At 35.3% G+C, this 15,135-nt stretch overlaps 1 protein-coding gene and 1 pseudogene across 7 annotated transcripts in view; one reads left to right on the top strand and one right to left on the bottom strand.

The window, feature by feature from the left end:
- Positions 1-15,135, bottom strand: part of LOC100542473 (cytosolic beta-glucosidase-like) — a 58,257-nt pseudogene that overhangs the window by 23,085 nt on the left and 20,037 nt on the right. Inside the window, exons 3-6 of the transcript XR_014883207.1 lie at positions 13,680-13,981; positions 13,034-13,079; positions 8,188-8,773; positions 5,987-7,527 (exon numbers count right to left, since the gene is read on the bottom strand). The product of XR_014883207.1 is annotated as a cytosolic beta-glucosidase-like (transcript). The remainder of the gene's footprint in view (positions 1-5,986; positions 7,528-8,187; positions 8,774-13,033; positions 13,080-13,679; positions 13,982-15,135) is intronic.
- The window catches only part of ADGRA3 (adhesion G protein-coupled receptor A3), a 108,612-nt gene that overhangs the window by 2,493 nt on the left and 90,984 nt on the right, over positions 1-15,135 (top strand). The window contains exon 1 of one of the 6 annotated variants that reach the window (XM_085223391.1): positions 2,510-2,738. The exons of the other annotated variants lie outside the window; for them this stretch is intronic. The gene's annotated coding sequence lies outside the window, so the exon portion shown is untranslated. Of the gene's footprint in view, positions 1-2,509; positions 2,739-15,135 lie in introns of those variants that run through there. 6 annotated transcript variants of the gene reach the window in all.

Here is a 15,135-nt window from a genome sequence, read left to right on the forward strand (position 1 = left end):
AAGATAAGTGTATTTAGTATATTTTAAATAGTAACATTTTGCATTTAATTTGCAGGTTCCATATAGGTTCAGTAGATGATTTTCCCTTTGGTATATGCTTTGATTGAAGCATATACCATGCATCCATGTAGATCTTCATATTCTCTGATATGAATGTTTACTTCAAAATGTGTTCGCTGCAAGAACGTGTCATTGAGCACACAGAGTCAGAGAAGGAGAGCAGAAAATCCAGACACTATATCTAGTATTAGTCCCATCATCTTTTTGACCTTAGCTAAATTACCCTGAACTTGTGCTACCTCAATTTCCCTAGTTTAAAATTGAGATGGAGGTATTTCACTCCCTGTATGATGAAGCTAAGTATTTCTTTATAAAAAAATGAGAGATCCTTTAGCCAAATTGATTTAATGCAAATAAACTAATGCAATGTTATGGTTGAGAATCTGAACAGAGAGCTATCAAAAAAATGCAAAGGCAAACTCCCACAGCAATTATAAAGTAGGTCATAGTGAGTATATGTGTTAATGCATTGAAGAAACACATACTTGCTCAGTCAAAACTGCAGTGAAAATCATGGCTTTAAATCACCTGACATCTGTGAGATCAAATCATAATGCAGTGGTATAGACTAAAATTTTTATTTTCATTTAATAAGACTTTATAACAGATAATGCCATGTTTGCATTTTATTCAGTCACTTCTGATACTCTGCTCTGTTGATCAATATGGTTTCCTTTTATCTTGACACGGTAGCAACATACACGTAGAACTGCAATGACCCTGTTTCTTTTGACATTGTAATATTTCCCGTACAGTCGCATTTACTTCATTTTCAGCCCTTTAAAATTACAATAACTCCCATGAAATTAAATGATGAACTGTTACTATCACAGAAACACCATGAAAAAATAAGTAGTGAAAGCTGGCCAGCAATATATTAGCTATCCAGCCTATCTTAAAAACAGATATATATTTTTTTTCTTTTTTTTTAGACCCTAGCTAAGGTTCTATTCTCATTCATTCTCCTATTTATACTTCTATACATGAGTTGAGTCCAGGAAAAAAGACAGAACAAAACAATTATTTAGTTCAAACAACATAAAACTGCCAAATTGCAAATCTGTCTACTTAAATGGTCAATAGCAGATATTTAGAGAGAAAGAAAAGAAACAATGCATGAATACCTCTCGTGGAATTCAAGATTTAGGAACACTCTGAGAAAAAAGTTGTACCATCACCACTAAATTTAACAGCTTTCTCACTAATTCTCTAATATCTTTTGGAAACAATTTTCATAATATTTTGTGGTAATGAGTTCTGCACTGAGACAAAATAGATTTCCTGTTCTACATCAAAATGCAAAATCTCATTTTCTGGAACAGATATCTGTGACTTTATAAAGTGATAGGTATCTAAATAGAGATGTTTATTCCAATAAACTGTACCTACTTCTCAATTATAGGAAATATATATGCCTATACAGAATAGCTTATGGCATTGTATTTTATATATTAACTTCATTTCCAGTATATGTGATCCTGTATATGATCCTAGGAAAAACACTTACAATGCACATAATGAGCTTGAGTTATTTGAAACTGAATTATCTTGAAAAAGAGAGGATTAAAATTTAAAACTATCTCAAAGACACACCACCAGCACAGTGCTTTTTATGATGTGCCTCTGTGGATTCAGTAAGTTGCAGAAAGGTAACTCCAAACAAAGTATGTAGCTTAGAACTGATTTCAAAACCAGTAGTGTTATGTGCAATCCGTATCTGATGAACTGAAACTCACAATTTTCATAAAAGGCTGCTTATTCATCTAAAAGGCCCAAATCCCTTCTTTTTATTTATGAAGGTTGTTTTTTTTTTTTTCCCCCAGTGGTATTGCAATTATCTTTGAACTTGTACAACAAATAGGCAGAATCAAAAAAAAACCTACAATAGGTGCTTCTGATGTGAGGATTATGTTTTGTATGTACAAATCATTTCCTAAGGGAAATCTGTAAGTTGCAGGTAAGAAATAGTTGTCTCTATCTCTGACCACATAGATCTGATGGTTAGCCACTGAGATCCCAAATTTTAGCTTGCACAACTGGTAACAAAGCTGAGGAATCCTGAATTTACTTTAACAGTGTAGTCCAGTCATACTTGTATGTAGGCAAAGCAAATCCTTTGCCCCTAATAATAGCCCAAAGGGACTTGACGAGGAAGACCAGCAGCAGTACCACATCTGCAGGGCCTAAATATTTAGGTTATACTCTCTGAGGCAACAAGTAGTCACAAAACCACCTGTGACCTCTCTCTCTCTCCTACAGAGTGGGAAATATTCTTGAGTTGCAGTTGCTAATGCTTCTGAAAATTTATAGTTCACTGAGGTCTGGTTACTTGGAATCAAAGTACATCGCAGACACGGCATGAGGATCTGAAATGCTGGTTATATCTAGATTCCCTACAGCTCAAGCGCAGATGCATTACGCAGCCTAGCTAGTCTTTAACACTGCACACAAAACTCCTATGGTGGAATCAGGCTGTTCCTTTCTTCAGAGTCCACAGCCATCCTTGTTTTTTCTTACTTTCCATTTGTTCTTTCCATCTGAAATCAAGACACTGGCAAGTAATAAATTTACTACCATACAGAGACAGTTTTCTCTTGCTGTACTAGCCAGACTCCTATTATTCTGTTTCCAATAGAAGGGAGAGAGAGAGGTCACAGGTGGTGACAGAACAGAAGCTTGTAAGTATGTTGTATTATTTTCACTTAAGATACTTCTGAAGGCACATTACAGAAGATTTTGGAGAAATAAAATATTTCTTCATAATTTTCCATGCAAAACTGCTGGTTAAGAGTTGAAAAATGAAAGTGTTCACTTTTGAAGATTAGAAAATTCAGATTATGGGATTCGTTTGAAAGAGAAATAAAAGGAAGCTTAAGCATTCAGTAACAAGAGAATCTTGCCATTGTTTAGAAGTAGCTTCAAACATATATCCTAATAAATTATGTATAGCCATGCTTGTGATAATGTGAAATTATGAAACTGGCATCTAAGTGAAATTGTACAGAACTACATCCATATATTCTGAACCTAAACTATATCAAGCTATATTAACTTAAACTATATTAAAAATCTGATAAATGCATCATTCTGTGCTATCATCTTTATAAGCTTTTGGTTTTGCATTGTTTTGTTTTAATCGTCGAATCCCTTATGTTATTGATAACAAATTCTGCTTGATTTGAGCAGTTCTGTGGTGACTACTACAAAGCTTCTTAACTTTTATACTATAATATAGTCAATGTATTTATAGTTCTTGAAAATGTCACATGGCAATATTATGCCAGGGACAGCACATCTCAGAGACTCCTTAAGATGTCTGCATTGTTGTATTCTATTTATACAGGCATTTTTGTCAGTGGCAGTGAAGAAACAGAGCTGCAGCTGCAGCTCTTTCAATATCATTCAAGCTTATAGTTGACCCGAGGGAATCACATTATGACATCCATATTTAATTTACAATAAATCATATTTTCAGGGACTTCAGTATTGCATTATAACCTCACTGTTTTATGTGCATGTGAATGCAGCAAGAGCAGGCTAGCATGTGTCTACAAAGTAGACTAAACAGTTCGTGAGAGCAAAATCAAAGTGTACAGTGACAACAAGACATAAAAGGTTTTATAACAAATCTTAGAAGTATGAGCAGAAAAAAAAGACCCAGAAGAAGTCCAGAAGAAACTGCATTTAACATAAGGTGCATTTTTAAAATCCTCTTAACTGTATCACCTTGCTTACTGTCAGTTTTAGTTCTGCTCTGCACTTCTCATGGCAGTCAGCATTCTCTGTATCTCATTTCCTTTTCTGCTCCATTCAAGTATATTTAAGGAGAAAATCAACACCATCTGAATCTTAAGCTTTACTTATCCCTTTCTTCTAGCAATAATTTATCTCATTTGCCCTGCATTTTTCACTGTTGACCTTCTAGCTAGCTCCAAATTGAATGTTCATATGCTTTCTATTTATTTCCAACTCTATTCTTGCTTATTCTCATATATTCTTGCTTATTCTCATATATTCTTGCTTCCCATTTCCCTCTTATTTGCCTCTGCCCGTATCACATCGCATCATCCTCAACTTCTTTACCTTCTATTCATACTAACTTCACCTCTCCTTCCACTGTCTACTTCTTGCAGCCCTCTGCACTCTAACTTTCATTTAATTCATTTTTTCCTTCCCATCAGCATTATTATTAATCTTCTACTGGCCAGATTATGGAATAACTTCTTTGCTCTTCTCCATCATCTGCCTGTGGCAACAGTTTATCCACTATTTACATTGCTCTCCTTCATGGATTTTATGAAACTCTATTATCTCTTTTAAAAGGTTCCAGTTTCCAAAACTAAGTAGTTTCAATTACCTTTTTATTGGCAGCCTTGATCTTTGGTCTAGATGTCATCCTTAACATATATTACATAAAATTAAGGAAGAGCAACTGTAGTAAAAGGCGATTCACAACTCTGATCCATTTTCTCTTTATACATCTTATCCAGCCTTCTGTTCGTCTTCTCTTCATGCATTGTATCTAAATTAGATTTTAAGCTCCTTGGGGTAAGAAGACATCATTTTCATTTATCTGTAAAGTACCATGCATGCTTATGGCTCTGTAGAGATGTTAAATATGTATATCCACATTTATTAAAATACTGATGTTTTTATCTATCCATATAGTGCAGAAGCAACATGGCAGTGTTTAAAAACTATTTTCCATCTTGTAACAGCTATAATGTGATATATTCATAGTGGCTCCATGCTGCTCACTCTCTGTTTCCTAGTTCATATTTACATTGCTATTTCCATTCTTATTAACTAATGCTGCCCCCAAAATAAAAATTTTGGTTTTATCTGACAGCATCAAAATCTTTTTCTTTTTTTTTTTTTTTAATAAAGCACAGGAATAACATACAGTGGTTTTTTTAGTTATTCACGCTGTGTAATCAGTCTTAGTGGGTGAAGGATGCTAAGTAAACTCATGAAATAAAAAGTCTGCTTCAGAGCTCCAAAACCTTTCATTTCAAATAGTCTTGATATCCAAAATTTTAGGCATTTTGCACACCTGCAGTCCTGCTACCTATCTTGAGAGGCATTGAAGTATCTGATTTTCAGAGTTCTTTCTGACATTTAAGGTCTCAAAGAGGGACAAAATATTTTTTGAAAATATTGGCTGACAATATTAACATAAGAAATGCAAGCATGTATTCTAAAAGGCAGAAGGATTTTTAATGCAAAATATAATATCAGAATACACATTAAAATTTTATATTTACAAGTGCAGTCAGTGGCTGTTGATATACTCTTCTTTGTAGTCAGGCATACTTATTTCTCAGTTAGACAAAAAAGAAAGTATGCCCAAATCCCACAGCAAAATCCACACATGTCCCTATCATGACCCAGAGCTCATTGCATGAATGAGCCTGTACGTTTCAAAAGTTAGTTCAAAGATAAGGAATTATTGTTGACAACGATTGCAGAGCAATTGAACTGTTCTGCTTCACATAACACTTAATAAATGGTTAAGAATTAAAGCATTGAATAAAGTGAACATCTTCGAAAATCCTGTTTTTCAGGGTACCTGAACTGAAAACTTGAAACGAGTTGTTCATTCATGGGTCACTTTGTAGGGAGTGGATATAAGAAACTATTTACTCCAAGCATCAGGGGAGAAGTTACATGGGGATAAAGTTACAAGCATTTCTTCACAGAATGCTTTACAGCTGATGGACTTAATATTTATATTATCTTTGTATACAGAGACCTGTTTCGATCAGTGGCCCACCATGTTTATTGCTGTATAAACAAATAGACGTAAATAAAACATAATGTTAAAGCAAAAACCTAACTAAGCCTGAGTTGCATTGGTTACAGTCAGACCACACATGTTTAAAAGCTCTGTTGGACTGAATGAATGGTAAAGAAAGTCTCATTTTACCTGAATGTTGATGTCTCCCATATACGCACTGATCTCAAAGCTAGTCACCCTCATTGTCTTACTGTACATGAATAGATATGCACTAACTGGTGATTCATCTGACTGACTTTAAATGTTTACTTCAGGATAAGACGATGTACATTGTAGAACAACTAGATTTGAAATTAAACCCATTTAAATGCTTATTAAATTCTTGATATCTTCTTCAGAGTAAATCAAATCCAGACATCCTGTCTGCAAAGTAAGTAAACAAAACAGGGTCAATAGCATGACTCAAACACATATCCTTGATAATCCATGGAGATTAATTTTTACTCCATTACAAAACCACTCTTCAGATATGGCTTAGGGTCAGATATGGCACAGCAGGGAAAGAGCAGTCCAAGGCAGCTAGAATGTGGTATACCAGCTTTAGATAGAAACAGACCCTACAGATTGGCTTCAGAGACAGAGAACGGTTTTTGCATCTTCATCAGCTGAAGAAAGAGTTAATTGGCATGGCTGGCAAGTCTAGGTTGTAACTTGGAATAGAAAGGATGAAGACAGACAGGTAGTTTTTAAATGACTGTTTAAATTAAGGTAATGAAATAAAAAATAAAAACATAGCAGAAATAAAATAGAAGCAAAATGAAGATGAAAGAATGACTACCAAAAATATTAAACAAATACATGACATTCATGATTTTGATCACTTTGGACAAATATGACAGGAAAACTAGCTGAACCAGTATTTTAAAATACATTCTACTTGATACATAGAGAGATGACCTCCTCCCTGTAAATTACATCAGAGAATTCTCTCGGAAGTTGGAATGTAGAAATGGAATTTCCAGAAGATCTCAGTATTGTACCAACTATGTTTCTATCAAAATCAATAGTAAAGAAGCTTCTAAAAAAAAAAAAAAAAAAAAAAGACAACAAAAACATACCAGTATTTAATACTGTTACCTATTATGACATATATGGCAAAAGTTGAGCTACAAAGGCTTAATAGCTCAGCGCAGGAATGAATTATTACAGGGACCTCATTTTGCACAGGAGGTCATATTCTGAAAGGGTATATTGTCAGATATAATGGTGCACTCAACTTCACATCCTTCACAATGAGAAGCGTGTGATGAGCATTTCTGAAGATCAGTGCGGCTGCTTTGTTCAATTAATGGTCCTATAACACTGAGTATATGAAATAATGTATGGAGAACCTCTTTATCTATTTCCATTCAAAGATGTGGAAACAAGATTAAAACTACTTGCTTTCCTTTCTGCTAAACATTTTTTTTTTCTAATGACATCCCTTTACTCTGATTTACGTGAGTTTTAGCTTCAAGAATCACTGGTCATTGCTGAATGCAAATAAGCACAAAGGAAAATTATATAAAGTTAGAACAATTGATCTTTCAGCATATCAAATGGTACCTTATAAAATTTCCTGTAAATTCAGCCTGAAATACTCCCATTGTTGGCTGTCATCAAGTAGAGCAGGGTCACTTTGGGAAAACCCATTCTCGGTGATGTAAATTAGAGGGTTATTATATATATCCCAGAACAAGAGAGCAGAAGTTTTATTCAGAACAGATGTAAGAAAGCCCATAAAATCAGATGCATTACCCTCTATCTTTTCTAAGCTAAAACTAAAACTAGTTTTCATCAAATTGCACTGACCCTATTAACTTAATTTTCCATGAGCTGACCTTTTATGACTAACAATGGAAAAGCAAAACTGTGCAAATATCCATGAAGACAGTGAAATGACTTATTTTAATGAGAAGTCTAAAATATCTTTCCTGCATTAGCATCTGCTTATTGTGACTGCTCCTTAACCCTTGGTACTGGCAGTCACCAGAAGTCCCATTGCCAGGAGTAGATTCATGCCAAGAATGCCTTACTGCTGGCATGAAAAAGATAATTTTTGGAGCTGAAAAGATGATAAAACACTGGTATTTCTTTTCAAACTGTAAAATAGCTATCAAGTATAAAGGCAATAGGAAAACAATAAGGCTTTACTTTTTATAGCTGGCACACAAGCATTAAATTAAGAATCCCAAGGTGACTTGTTTATTTATATCTTATACAATGTCTTATGCCATCCAGATGGGCTCCTCAAAAGAAAACAAATCACCAGTATTATTCATTGGATTCTTATATCCCCTTACTGGCCAGCAAGTAGTGGTTAAATTGTCCTGTGAGCCTTATGTCATACTTCGATATAATACAGAAGTCAGTATAAACCCCATGGTACTTCAGCAAGCTATAGATTCCCACTTGCAACAGACCAAGAGGGATCCATTATTTGCTCAGCCTCACATGCCATTGAGAGACTTAGCCTCTTGTCTGTGTTTTCTTGATCTAAGGTGAAACAATTCAGAGCAAAGAAGTCAGCAGTATGCGAGGCCATCATTTTTAACTCTTTACTAAATTCTAGAAGCCTTTACGATTAGTAACCCTGAACTAAACATGTAGCAGGACTTTACATTGGCTTGATATTCACCACAAATAAATACTGTTCTGACAAAGCTTTTTAAGGTAAAGGACATGTACTCTTCCTTGTGGTTTGCTACAGAATTTGTAGAAATGCTGCCAATCTGAGTTCAGAGCTATAGGCACAGGTCCACATTGTTTTCTCAATTATCTCGACATAACTGTGCCAGGCTTTAGCATGAGCTTTTATCAAATTATGAACTGCCTTGTAAGTTCTGGTACAAGATTCTCTTGTAGCAGGGGCTATACCTTTTCCACAACCGTGTATAGCAACAACATAAGGCTCATTAATAATGATCCACAGCTTCACTCAGTCTTAAAATGCTTTGCAGCAACATTTTGCACAAATTATCAAAGGTCTGAATGATCATTTTAGATCTCCAACCACCTTCATCTTCTAAAAAACAAGTAAGTCAAAGCAATACTGTGAACAGAATGTAATTTGCCAGGTTACTTATTATTTGCTGTAATAATTGACTCCTGGAAATACTGAAAAGAATAAAGGGGTTAACTTATTAAGTTTATTACATTTTAACACATAAAGAAACCACACTGCACATTTTGCTCTGTTATGAGATGCAAAAATTCTCTCTCAACTGTATGCTGACTACTGTGACAAGACCCTAGAGTTTGCAAAAATGCTCAGCACACAACACATTTCATTCAGGCACATAAAATGAAATGAGGATGCAAATTTTCAAAATAGATCAGTGGACAGCAACTCCCCAGGAGAAAAATAATTCTGATTGGTGCTGGTCGCATGAAAATATAATCCTTTCATTTCAATTCCCAAATGGCAGCCTAGCTGCATGAACAAGATCAAAATGCATTGGAAAAATCCTGGCACAAGAGTTGGACAGGTAGATTTGTTCTAATGAAAGAATTTCTCTCCTTGAGAAGTGTAATATTTTACAAAGTTTAGTTCCATATTCAGCAAGGTAACTAAGACAATACTTTATGATTTGAACTTTGTTTGCTGGTAAGCTGCTTCCTGTAGGCTGTTCTTTTCTCTGTCACTCTCCATGCCATCATCAAGACAAAGAAGACACTACCAATGCGTTTAATACCTTGCAATGATGAGATTTCAATAATTTCCTCATTAGATAAGGCAACTTACCAGATCTATGTGAGATTTACAACTTTTCATGGGGCTCTGGTATATGTTAGAGTTTGGGGTGCTGGTCTGTTTAACTACTAGCTCGAATGTCTTGGCAATAGTTTATCCAAGAAACCAACTTTCTTCCTTTTACACCACCATTACACAGACTGCTCAATCCTTCTGGTGCCAAGAAGGATTTAGCTCACCTCTCTAAAATCTCATGACTTCCAACCTCACTTGTCCCCCTTGATAAGACAGAGTTCTGCTGTAATCTCTTGGATGCACTGTTAAAAGTGGCCAGCACTGGGGATGCATTTCTAGAGGCTTAAAGGGAATTCACCTTCTGTTCAGATTTAGAAGTGGTTGACATGAATATGTTTCCTAAAGGACTATTTTTATGCTGCTCAGAGTTCACTGCAAGTTTAAATATCAAAATACCTTAAGCTCTCACATAAGCATTTTTAATTTTACCTAAATCCAAACACAGCTACATTGCTTTTTAAGCCTTCTGAAAATATTAAATATTGCAAAACATATCATAAGCTCTGGTTCAAAGAGTATCAATTAGCATGCTCTTTTACTAGAACTATCTAGTTTAGTGAGGTAATTGGAAAAGGCCAACAGTGGCCTTGAATTATTATTTGTTAAGCTACGAGGCTCCAGACAGGAGTAGTTCTCCATCATGCTGGGGAGTGGAGAAATCAGACAGCTTTCGCTTCAGAGACTTGAGCTAAATATACCAAAGTGTTAAAGAACTTTAGTGGGTTTTAGACTCCCACATATCCTAAAAAGACATAGTTGCTTAGGAAATGTCTATCTTGAGGATATTCGGCAACAAAACTCCAAACTAAAAAATGCTTTCTAAAGTTGAGAATGCAGTAAAAAGTAGGTGGAGAAATTAAGAGAGAATAAATGAATTGCACAGATCAACAAAATATAGGCCTATGAGATTGTGGATGGTTTGTATTATTATTACCAATGTGTGAACAAAAGATTTTTTAAATCCAAACAGGAAACTGGTTCAGTAATAGATATGTCTGTATTACATTGTACTATATATTTCCAGGGGTTTGTAAGTTCATCTTGGTTTGTATTGATATTTAAAAATGTCAGCAGAGAACCCTGCATTAGCTTCTTCTTAAAAAGACAATAATAAATTTCAGATTATCCTATCTTCAAGTTAAAATTTAAAGACTTGAGTCAAACGGCTTTTTTTTTAAACACAGCATATACTGCAGCAATCAATTAAGAACCCAATATCTAGACAGTGACTTTTTGTAAACAAACATGTGCATATGTATTCTTTAACACAGAAAGACTCAGTAAGTGTGTTTACTAAATAATTCACAATAAATCTCACAGGTAGTTTGCTTTTCCATCTGAATATATCACCAGAAGAACCGAAACGCTTAGGAGATATGTATATGAGTCTCAGAAGGCACCCACATAAAAAGAGAAGAAATTTATTGGAAGTGTAATTTTTGATAATTCTTGCCATTTGCAACCCATTTAGTGCAAAACCAGTTTGTTTCTGTTATATTTTAACAGAGATTGATTTGATCTGGTTGTGTGTTAATTGTTGCTGAAAGAACTGCAAGGTTTACTACATAAATTGATTTGAGGAAAAAAAACCATAACAAAAACAACAACAAAAAACCTTCACTGGTATAGAATCCCATTCTACCACATTGGGAGTCATGCTTCTATGCAGGTTTTCTATTCTAATTATAGTAATAGGGTTTTCTATTCTAATTTTCAGAGTAGCCTGATTTAGTTTTTATGGCTATATTTGTGGATTATCTAAAAGCAGAAATACAGAAGAAAACTTTCTTCCAGGAAAGTATATAGATAAGGGATTTTTGGAGACACATCAAAATTATGGGATTACAGATATTAAGGAGCACTTTATCACTGGAAAATGAAGGATTATTCTTCTCTCCTTGTTATTGTTTTTCTCTTCCCATCCTGATTCCCTGTCTTAATGCTGAAGTGAGGCAAAACATCCAACTTTCCAAGACCTAACAGCCCCATGGTGACTACTTCTGTCCTCCTCCACATCTGCACCCAGTGTTTAGCAGATAACATTCTGCTCAGAACAGCTTTTAGGGCACAAATAACACTGCTAAAATACTTCTAAAACAAACTCTAGTTTTACTAGAGTGGTAAGTTTTAACCAAAAATCAGACATGTCCCACAGCACTGCTGCTTTAAGAGCCCCCACACCCACTGAGATGGAAACAGAATGGTTTCAAAGGTTTTCAAATGTCCTCTGTTTTAGGTGTGAAATTGGTAGGGAATCTCTTGGTGTGAACGATTTTATTTGAAAGGACATTGCTCTAAGCTTTCTAATTCTTCACATGCTCTTTGTAAAAATGTTTATATAGAAGATGATGGCCTTTCCATGCTAGGCAGCCACAATTGCTTCAACAGATCACTGCACAAGAGAAGTGAACTCCTGCCTAATGAAAGCTAGCCTACTTGGAGTTTCTCCAGTGCCCTTTCGCTAAATGTAAAGTTCATAATATTAATCAGGCAACTGCTTATACTACAGATCAAGTGAACATTTTCTGAAATTACAGCTGAGTTTTGTCAAAATTTTAGCTTCCTTTACCAAGTGTCTACTTGCTTTCTTCCAGTCTGACATCCAAGAAACAAAAGCCTGTTCAGTGGGCTGCTCAGTGGTGTTGCACAGTGCCTGCAGCACTAGCTGAAGGAATATCAGGACAGGGAAGAAACCACAAGGACTCAGCCAAATTTAAATTCAATGTGCCACAAAAAACATTCCGAGGGAAGTACAAGCTGTGCTAGAAAAGTGGGCCACATATTGTAAACTTTGGTAGCAAAGGGAAGGCTTCCATTCAAACCTCTACGGGATGCTGGCACAGTTTTTGCAGTCATGCTCTGCAGGGAAAATGGCTGGTTGGTCTGTTTACAGCAGATCCCCCAGCCCCCTCATTTGAATTCCTGAAACAAAAGCTCCTTCACTCTCTGGTGAGAAATATAATCTGCAGGATGCAGAGGACAGACTGCTGCCTCTTGAACAGACAAGCTTTCCATGACCAAAATCTGCAGAAGAATATTGCTTCTACTTCCTAGCACAGATGAGGATAACCTGACTGACATTTTCTAAAAAAAACTTTTCCCTTTGTAGCCTTCCATTTTTGCAAGCTTCAAAACAGTGAAAGAAAGGAATTATCAAAATAAACATTGCCCCAGAAATGCAAAGCTACATATTTTCTTTATAGAACTGAGATTCAGAAGAGTAGGAGACAGAGCTGAGATTCAGAGGTTCATCCAAACTTACTTTGCTTTTGTTTTTCCTGAAACATCATCCTCCCAGAATAAAGGAGACCTCAGCCAACTGCTTTGATTCTCCCATCCTTCCTGGTTCAGCTTCAGTTGCTTTTATAACTTACAATTCTCTTTATTTCTTCTTTCTTCCATTCCTTATTTTTTTCAGGGAAAACTACCATTTCCTTTCTTTTCCCAGTAAGTCATCTTCATCTTTTCTCCAATCTATGCCAAAGCAATTAAAATTAAATCAGACATGCAACAGATTCTATACCTGACATCTAGAAACTTAGCTGGCTTGTTTATATGTTATATCACTTTATACTTGGACTTCTGCATCATCTGTTGAGATCGTGAAAATTTTCTTCAGAGTGAGGCCTGGCTTGTGTTTGTCACAGACATAGCTACTATCTGAGCCTAAAGAATCCCCTATAATATTCTAAAGAAAATATCTGGAAAAATTATGTCCCTCTTATTGTAAAACTGTCAACAAAAAGTTCATTACATCAGAGTATGTTGATAATCTATCTAAATGTATTTGCCAAGTAAGAGACTTCTCCATTGTAAGCCATCCAAAAATATCCTCATGGCTAGGATTCTTGTAACTAAAAACATTCTGATGTAGCAAAATGATTTAGAGTAACAATTAAACTGATGTAAGCAAAAATACATAGGAAACATAATATTAATCCTATCCCAAAAGATTGTGCTATCCAAAGGGATCTAGAATATTAATTAGTAAGTTGTTGCAAACCTATAAAAAATCATCCCATAATTACTCTGAAAAAAGTTGCAATTTCAAAGCTACACTGCAGAATAGCTTACTGGATTAATTATGCCAGACTGCAGCAATAACCTTGAATTAAAGCTGCAACCTTCTATTTTTAAGAAACAATTGCCTTTCTGGTTGATGAAACCTGTCGTCCCATCAGGTAACAGACGTGACCAGGAAAGAGAAAAGCGATAATGAGTCAATCCAAGCTGTTTGATACATTTCAAATCTTCCTCCCACAGAGTGTAGCTGCCACAAGCTACATCACCAGTCTGGTTCTTGAAAACTCGATCTCCTCCCTGATGGGTGAATGTGCCCCAGACATTAAGGCCCCTTCCATCTGTATTCCAGCCTTCTGCTTGAAAAACAAAACTTGGATGTTACACTTTTGACATCAAAAAGCATATGTTGAATGTAAATATTTATCACAAAGTAGGCACAAAAACCTTAGAATCCTAAGAGAAAAGCTTCCCCCTCCTCATATCATTTAAAGTAGCTAGGAACTTTCAAGCAGTAGTATATATTTGCATTAGGTTTTGCATTTATTCATATTTTTGCTAGCTGCTAATTATTTGAAAATCCTGTTTCTAAAAGCATTCGGAGTTCTGACACACTTCATATTTCCTTAGCCAAAAATCTGATGTTTGCAACTTGAGATATTACAGGTTTTCACAAAGGGCATTTTCTAACACAGCTTCCATCCATAAATGTAAAAGATCAGTCCATATCAAAGAAAGCCTTTAGGGTATGAGAAATACATCCAACAAATAGGCACTTATGGCTTTCTAGATGTCCTTTGAAAATCCTGACAGTCTGTTAAAAAGAAAGGAATGCCATTATGAGCTATGGCCCTAGGCATATACAAGCTGAATTAATAACACAGCTCTGCAAAAGTTCTGCTTTTTGCCTAGCCAAACGTTCACAGAAATGAATTTTAAATGTTCAAAATCCCTGCACCATTTTCTTCACTCTCATAGACTGGAGAAATTTCTTTGCAATTCCAAAACAGAGGCAGTGAGATTATCTTTAAAATATTCGAAATCTTACTGTTGTCTGAGATCACACATTCTTAACATTACATCCTATTGAAGCCAAACAGATGTACCTTCCTTCCTGATGAGTTTCTTTGTCTTTCCAGAGCAATGCTGTAGCAGAGGTAAACATTCCATTTTTAATGTGGAGAGCTCTGTAAACTTAAACTCCTGGAAAGTGTGATTTTATCATGAAATTCCAAATGACCCCATAATGGCCAAGCACATTTACCAGCAAGATTTTTCAGAGCTCCAATAAATGCTCTGTTACAGTGTTACTCTCTAAAAACTAAAATGACATTGTGTGTTAAAATCACGTATAAATTAAATATCAGTTGGGTTGTAAGATTAATAACTATTTAATAGCTACATATCAATCCTCAATAAAAGTGTTTTAATAATCAATTAGTATCATAGAAATTAGAGATGGAGGAGAACTATTAGGAGGTCATTGAGTCCATCCCCTGCCAACACAAGA

Source organism: Meleagris gallopavo, chromosome 4 (genome assembly GCF_905368555.1).
Source record: "Meleagris gallopavo chromosome 4, MGAL_WU_HG_1.1, whole genome shotgun sequence".
Lineage (NCBI taxonomy): Eukaryota > Metazoa > Chordata > Aves > Galliformes > Phasianidae > Meleagris > Meleagris gallopavo.